Below are 8,310 nucleotides of genomic sequence, written 5' to 3' on the forward strand. Positions count from 1 at the left end.
CGCCTTCCGACACCACCACCCACCATCCACCCCCCACCACCACCTGCCACCACCATCCGTCACCACCACCCACCAACCACCAACCACCACCCACCTACCACCCACTCGCCACCACCACCCACCCATCGCCGCCGCCACCACCACCACCCAATACCCACCTTCCATCCACCCGCCACCACCCACCACCACTCACCACCTACCCGCCACCACCACTCACCACCCACCACTCGCCACCACTAGTCACTCACCACCACCAACCACCCGCCACCCACCCGCCACCACCACTCGCCACCCACCTACCACCCACTTGCTACAACCGACCACCCGCTACCGTCACCCACCCACCCACTCACCCACCACCACCACCACCACCACCATCCATCCGCCACCCACCTGCCACCACCACCCGCCACCCGCCACCGTCACCCACCCACCATCACCACCCGCCACCACCCACTACCACCCACCATCTGCCACTCACCTGTCACCACCACCCACCACCACCACCACCACCACCACCACCCACTCACTACCACTCGCCATCGTCACCCACCCACCCACCACCACCACCACCCGTCATCCGCCACCCACTTGTCACCACCACCCACCATCCATTCGCTACCACCCACTCGCTACCACCCACCACCTACCACCGTCACCCACCCACCCACCCTTACCACCCGCCACCAACCATCTGCCACCCACTTGCCGCCACCACCACCTACTCGCTACCACCCACCACCTGCCACCGTCACCCACCCACCCACCATTACCACCCGCCACCTACCCGCCACCACCACCCACCATCCGTCACCCACCTGCCACCACCACCAACCGTCACCACTTTCCACCACCGTCTTCCGTCGCCACTTGCCGCCACTTGTCATTTCTCACTCTTTTTTATATTTTTAAATTTTTTAAAATATTCTGTCGATTACCAAACGCGTTTGTAGTTTATGTTTTTCAAAAAATAAACAAAAATCAATTTATAAAATTTTTATAAATATAAATTAAAACGTAAACGTTACCAAATAGACTCATAACATTTCTCATTTAAAAATGATGGTCTTATGAGGTTTGCACGTGACTCGAGATAATTGGGAATCGTGTATAAACATAATAGGTGGGTATACAAGTCGTGTGTACATTTTGTTTTTTGATATTATGTTTATTTTGTATCTTCTAAAATATAATTCAATAGTAATAAAGTAAAATTATTATATTTATATAGAAAATAAATACAAGAATATTTTTTATTTAGGGTTGATTTGAGAATATCAAAAATCAGTCAAAAAGTTATAAATAAAATCAAATAATTAAACTAAAAAATTAACTAGTATTTCTTTTTTTTTCTCTATTTTTTTACATATTTGTTGATAAAAAATTAAAAAGTTATTTCAAACATACAAACTTTGTTACCTTATATTTTAACTAAAAAATTTAAAAATTATTAAAATAGTTTATTCTCAAGCCAATATTACTTTTTTCTTATTTTTGGAAAAAAAAAATCTTGTCACCATTTTTAATTTATTCTTTAAAAAATATCAATATTAAACAATATTCCTAGAACATTTAATAGGGAAAATCGGTCTAGGATCCCTCTCCCACTTTTCGTAATGGAAGAGATCCACAAAATTATTTTTTGATGTCTAAGGTCCCTACACATATAACAAAGAAATTTCAGTCCTTTCATCTGACCCGCGTCGACGACCACCTCCGTGAAAACGTAGAGGCCACCATGGACGTCCCCTCCGACTATGGACGTCCCTTCTTCCTCATCATCAACGCCTGGTTTGCAGCTTTCTTTGGTCCTGCGTCGGCTTTGATCGACACAACCTCAACAAAACAGGGGCCTCACTCAATCGCTTCTCTTCACCACCCAAAACAATTAACTAGGGTTAGGTTTTCGAATCCTTAGGGTTCTGATACTTCTCTCTGCAACTCTCATGCCGTAAAATCTCTCTACCCTCTCTCTCATGTATTTTGTTTTTGTTGATAGATACTTTTATCTGTATAGACTTGTTTGTTTCTTGTTATTTTCTCTCTGATTTGCACGATCTCTCCCGGGCGTCTCTGAATCAATTTCAATGACGATGAATGCCCCAAAGCTCGTGCTAGAATGCTCGCCGTTCCAGTGTTGCAGTTTAGCCTTTGTACCTTTCTCTTCCGTGGCTCAATTTGTGTCATTTTGGCGGCTACATCCATTAATTTTTATAGAATTTAATTTTCTTTTTATTTGCCTCGCCACACCTTTAGCTTTTTTTCAGATCTAAATTATGAAAAAAGGTCTAGTCATGGGGGCATAGATCGATCCCGGCGGTGTTAACGTGGCGGTTCAACTCTTTATTATCGTTTTGTCTCTAAAAACATCCGCTATATATAGTACTCAATTTTCTTGAGAAAATTAGCTGCAAGAAAATTTTGTATTTTTTTATAGTATATTATTGACGATGATTATATTTTATCCGCGCTTCTGAGAGTAATCGATATGTTGGATCTTGCAAGTAATAAAGCACTAAGCTAGGGCTTTACTTTGATATGTTGAATTTTGCAGGAAACCGATGAAAGGAGGAGGAAAAAACATGAGGAGGTTAAGATGTTGGAAAATTCACATTTCGATTACTACAAGATGAAGATGAGAATGCAAACTGAGATTGCAGGATTGTTGGAGATCATGGAAGCAACAAAGCAACAGTGGGTATAACTCTTTTTCTACCTTCGAGTATCTTATTACCTAGTTTTCGGTTTAGCATTTTGAATTCTGGTTGTTTCTTCAAATGGAAATTGGAAGATTGCTTCTGTTGTAAAATAGGTTTTTTTTCTTTTTCTTTTTTTAAAAATTCTCCACCTTCTTAGTAGTAGAATTTCTCAAATTTCTCTGGATTCAACCTAGATAAATTTGTATTTTCTCTGGATTCAACCTAGAGAAAATTCAAATTTCTCTGGGTTCAAGCTTCCAGGAGTATTTGGCAATGGAACTGAATTTTCTCTGGGTTGAGATTTTCTCTGGGTTGAGAATTTCTCTGGTAATTTAGCTCACAAAACGTCTATTTCGATTATTTTTTTTCATTTGAACTGAATTTTAGGTCAAATATTCAAAGAAACTAAATGCAAATTCAATGTACGCTTCCAACTCAGGCACTAAATAATTAACAAGTCAACTTGGTTGTTGACCACAACTTCACATTTTATTCTAGGCAGAGTACAAGAACAAGCAAAAGCATCAAACTGACAGTTTACAGAGAAACAAACTGAAGAAGAAAAAATTTACATAGTGGCCAAAATCCCAGAGAATTTCTCTGGACAGATTCTCTCCAGAGAAAATGGGTTGGCCAAGAAGTGGCTTTGATTCCACGCTTTCCCAATGGGTAGTGTAAGACAACAGCATCAAAGAATTTCTCTGAAGCAGAGCACTAGTTCAACCTAGAGAAAATTGAGTCTAAACCAAAGAATTTCTCTGGACCAACCCAATTTTCTTTGGTTTGTTTGGTTTGGCCCCGTTCCAATCGGCCACACCAGCGTCTTCATCGCCGTCTCTGCTGTTCATCGTGCTGAAGCTTCAATGAAGAAGATTGGGCTGCCAAGGCCAGAGAGTGGGCAGCAGCCAAAGTTGCAACAGATAATCTGCAAGAAAAAAGTTGCGTACTGATTATAAATTTAACATTTTTTCTTCTGAAGGGCAATTTGATTGTAAATTTGAAGTGGTCTCCCAAACATTTAGTTCCATGTTTTTTATTCACTTGAGGGATACTACCTTCTTTGATGGATTGTTTGGTAATTACTTCCAAACATCTACTTCTTTTCACATAAACATGGTTGAGCATAGATTTGTGAACTAAAATTGGTAGCTTATGTGATGAATATGATGCCTTTGCTTGTGTTTTTTTGTGTTTGCTTGTGTTTCCTTATACTTTTTTCGTTGCCTCTGATACAGATGCTTGTTGGTAAAATTTAGAGCTTGAATTGTGGCGTTCTCACTTGGACCTTTATTCTTGTTTAAACGTCTGACTAGCTAGCCTATTGTTGTGGCTGTGGCTCTATTGTCTAAGAAAATGAGGAAGGTAGTCCTTAGGAAGGATATTATATTTATGTAGTGAATTGGAAACATAGATATCAAAACACTTTGAAGTTAGCAAAAAATTTCTCTGGATTTTAGACAGAATTGAATTTCTCTGGATTAATTTTTTTTTCCAGAGAAATTTGGTCTGAAATTTCTCTAGACCAATTTTTTCTGGACTGAAATTTCTCTGCACCAATTTTCTCTGTACTGAAATTTCTCTGGACCAATTTTCTCTGGACTGAAATTTCTCTAGATCAAGGTTGAGGGACCTTAGACATTATGAAAATATTGTTGATGGACCTTAGACATCATAAAAATATTTGATGTCCTTTATGCTATAAAATCATAATATCAAGGACCTTAAAAAAAAACCCCATTTAATATGTAATTTTTTGACCATTTATAAATAAATAAGATTAACATATTTTATATATTATAAAAATATATTTAAAAAAGTTCAAAAAATTTATACCATCTTATATGAAAGTAAATACAACAAAAATATATCATATTCTCAAATTTACTAACATTTTAACATTACTTTGGTAATGATAGTAAATAAAAATAATATGCAAATTATAAATTTATTCATAATATATGACATTACCTATTAAGCATAAATTTATAATTAATTTTGGTCTCTTATGCTTATTCTTTATTTTTTCAAAATTGTAATTGTGTATAATTTTTTTAAGAAAGAGATTATTTTTATCATATTCTCTTATGCTTATTTTTAGTTTTTCTATCCTTTCTATATTCGGCATAAAATTTTGTCCTCCATATCTAATTTGTATTAATACAAATTTTACTAATTATTTTAATATTATCCTATTTATTACAATTTTCACTTAAAAAATTCATTATCGTTAAGGCAGATACTCTCTTGTAGAGGTATTGTCTAGTTTATATTAAATAGCTTGGCAATTCAAATTGAAAAAACTAAATCAGTAATCATTATAATTAATGAGTAATGTTATATAAGCAATATATATATATATATATAATTTCTATATATAATAATATAGTTCATTGTGGACCTTTGATTGTAAAATAAAACACCATTAAAAATGAATTTATTTACAATACTAATAGTATTGTTATATCATTATTATGAATAAATTTGTTTATAATCTTTTTTAAGATGAGAATTTTTTTTTTATAACTTAATAAAGATTTAACAATCACTTTACCCAGTGATTTCATAAAGATATTGTATGATAGAAATAGACACCATACCATGCATCCTAAATTATTTATTTGTAGTCATTCTATTATTTACGACTCATTTGGGAATATGCTATTTTAATAATTTTTTAACTTTTTATAAAAATATATACACCTTTCTAAATGTGTAGAATAATAAAATTGAGTAAACAAGTTGGGAAATTAAATACAAAATAAATAAATAGAATTGGTTCCTCTAAATTGGAGATAATCAATTGAACTAATATATATGTACTTGTCTAGCCAAAAAAAAAAAGAATACATACGTAGTAGAAAATTATAATTATCTACTGTAATTCGATATGATATTCTCTTTATATTTGTAAATAATTTTCATTGGTTAATAAAAAATATTGAGTTAATTAGGTTTACAAATTTAATTTTATCTAAGCTATTTTTATGTAATAATGTAAGTAAAACTTGTGCTCCCTTCATTTTAAATTGTAGGGATAATTATAAAAAAATCCATAATTTATTCCTTTCAACAAAATAAATCCTCACTTTTGAATTTTATCAATTTAAACTATAATTTTTTGATTTATTTTCAATACAAACCATTAGATTACTTCCGTTTAAGTAAAATCGATGAAAAAAATAATCTTTTAATCATTAAAATCAATGTAGTTATACACAAAATATTTAAAATATATATAAATTTTCATGATTTAATAACTAAACTACCTATTTTTCTATTGATTTTACTTAACAAAAATATGCAACCCATTACAAAGAAAACAATTACAAAATAATTAGTATTGAAAATGAATAAATTATAAAAATATATAATTATCTATGAGATGAAGATTAATTATTATTTTATAATTATTTGCTAAATAGGAAGATGTGATTTAATTGGTAAAAAAATTGCTATGCCAAATATTGTTCAAATTACCTAGAGAAATTGTTAAGTATTGAAATTAAAATTACAAAATGTATTGAAAATACATTTAAAAAAAAAGTTAAAAACAAAAAAGAAAGATTTGTGTTCCCTAAAAACCATTACGACGAAAACAATTAGTTAAACAAAATTTTGTTAGTTTGTCATTAATCTCGCTCAGTAGTTACTAGCACCGATTTGTGTCCTCTTTTATGTTAATTACACTTACAAGTCTAATTTCTCACACTAGTTACTAATACCGATTTGTGTCATCCTTTATGTTAATTGCACTTTCTCACACTAGTTACTAACACCGATTTGTGTTCTCCTTTATGTTAATTCCACATACAAGTGTAATTTGTCACACTAGTTACTAACTCCGATTTGTGTTCTCCTTTATGTTAATTGCACTTACAAGTCTAATTTCTCACACTAGTTACTAACACCGATCTGTGTCCTCATTTATGTTAATTGCACTTATAACACAATAACTCATTGTGTACTAATATCTCTCACAAGTTATTGTTAACGAGGGCCTGTTTATTTTGAGAGATAAGAGGACTTTTGGATAATATCCTCACTAACAATGCACACATTAACAATCCTACTCAACTTAACTCTAAAAACAATCTATATGTATTCTCTTTTTGTTAATCACACTTATAACATAATAATCATATGTGTAGCCTACTTTCCAGAAACATGCCAAATTAACTACTTGAACTATTTATTTGAATATTATAGTCTATTGGATTGGAAGTCTAATCTCTCTCACTGTCTACAGAATGGTCAGTTGGAAGTCTAATCTCTCTCACTGACTATAGGATCCATTTGTTTTTGGTTGTAGGAGATGAGATTGGATTAGGATAGATGTGGGGTTCACAAATATTATGTTTGTTTGCAAAATTGGAAAAAAAATTTACAATACCTTGGGATTATGATAGGCCTCCATGAATGGGATTAGTAGTCCCTCATGAGCGATGATATTAGAAAAACAATCCCTTAGGATTCGAGGGGGATTTATTGTTTTACCCTCTATTATCCTACTTAATTTACTTACTCTACTTGATTGGTATGGTCTTTTCTAAGAAAGATTTTTTTTTTTTTAATTATTCCACAATTTTTTACTACACCATTCTTTCTATCAAAATAATTCAATATAAAAATAATTTTTAATATAAAAATATAATAGTATAATAATATTCATACTGAAAAAAATTATATTAAAAAAATAAAATAGTACCAAAAAATATATATATTTATGAAATATAATTTTTAATATTAAAATATAATTTTTTAGAAATTTGGATAGGAAATAAAGTATAAAATATAAATAATTTTTTTTTATTTATAAAATCATAAAAATAATTTCCATTTTAATAATTTTTTTTTCATTTTTAATATATATATATATATATATATATATATTTAAATTTGATAGGCATTACCTTATTGATTTGGAAAATATTATAGGTCTCAAATTTTCTACCAAAAAAATAATCAAATGTCTCACATGAATGTGGAGTCCACAAAATATGAACCCCACACCTATGTGAGACATTTAATCATTTATTTAGTAAAAAATTTGGTATTTCTAACATTACCCTATTCATTTAGTAATTGACAAATCAACATGGCAAACAATGATAAGAAATTGTCATCTCTATTTAATGCTCTAACCTACTCTGCTACAAACAAGCTTTGTGTTCTTATACAAAAAAGATGCGAAATGGTCATCTCCACACAATACTTTGTCGCCAGTTCCTCCATCTTCTTCTGGAAGCTTATTGCCTTCTTTAAAACAGGTTTTTGGAGCTTTGGTCTCTTTTTGAACCATTTTTCTTCTTTTCTTTTATTACACCTCTACTTTCCATTTCAGAGGAGTTAAAGCTACAAATTTCATTTTAGAGAGAAGGATTTTAAAGCTCCTGCAACTACCTACAAAAATTTGAAGGTATATTAGAAAAATCAAGCAAAGACATGTTTTAATTCTTTCTCTTACTTATTTCTTTCCCCTCAAGTTTAATAACACCAAGGAAGTACTATTACTTTGATTTCACATAACTTTCATATAATAATCATAAAGGCTCTGTTTGTTTGAATTTTTGAAAATTTGTTTTTATTTTTCAGTTAATTTCAGTAAAAAATT

The 8,310-nt window shown here is 32.4% G+C and overlaps 1 non-coding gene across 1 annotated transcript; it reads left to right on the forward strand.

Moving 5' to 3' along the window:
- Positions 1-2,049: 2,049 nt before the first annotated feature.
- LOC114288975 (small nucleolar RNA snoR134) lies at positions 2,050-2,203 on the forward strand. Its single transcript, XR_003638480.2, has one exon. It is a non-coding gene; the product is annotated as a small nucleolar RNA snoR134 (small nucleolar RNA).
- The last annotated feature ends 6,107 nt before the right edge of the window (positions 2,204-8,310 follow it).

This window comes from Camellia sinensis, chromosome 7 (assembly GCF_055761805.1).
Source record: "Camellia sinensis isolate YWXY chromosome 7, ASM5576180v1, whole genome shotgun sequence".
NCBI lineage: Eukaryota > Viridiplantae > Streptophyta > Magnoliopsida > Ericales > Theaceae > Camellia > Camellia sinensis.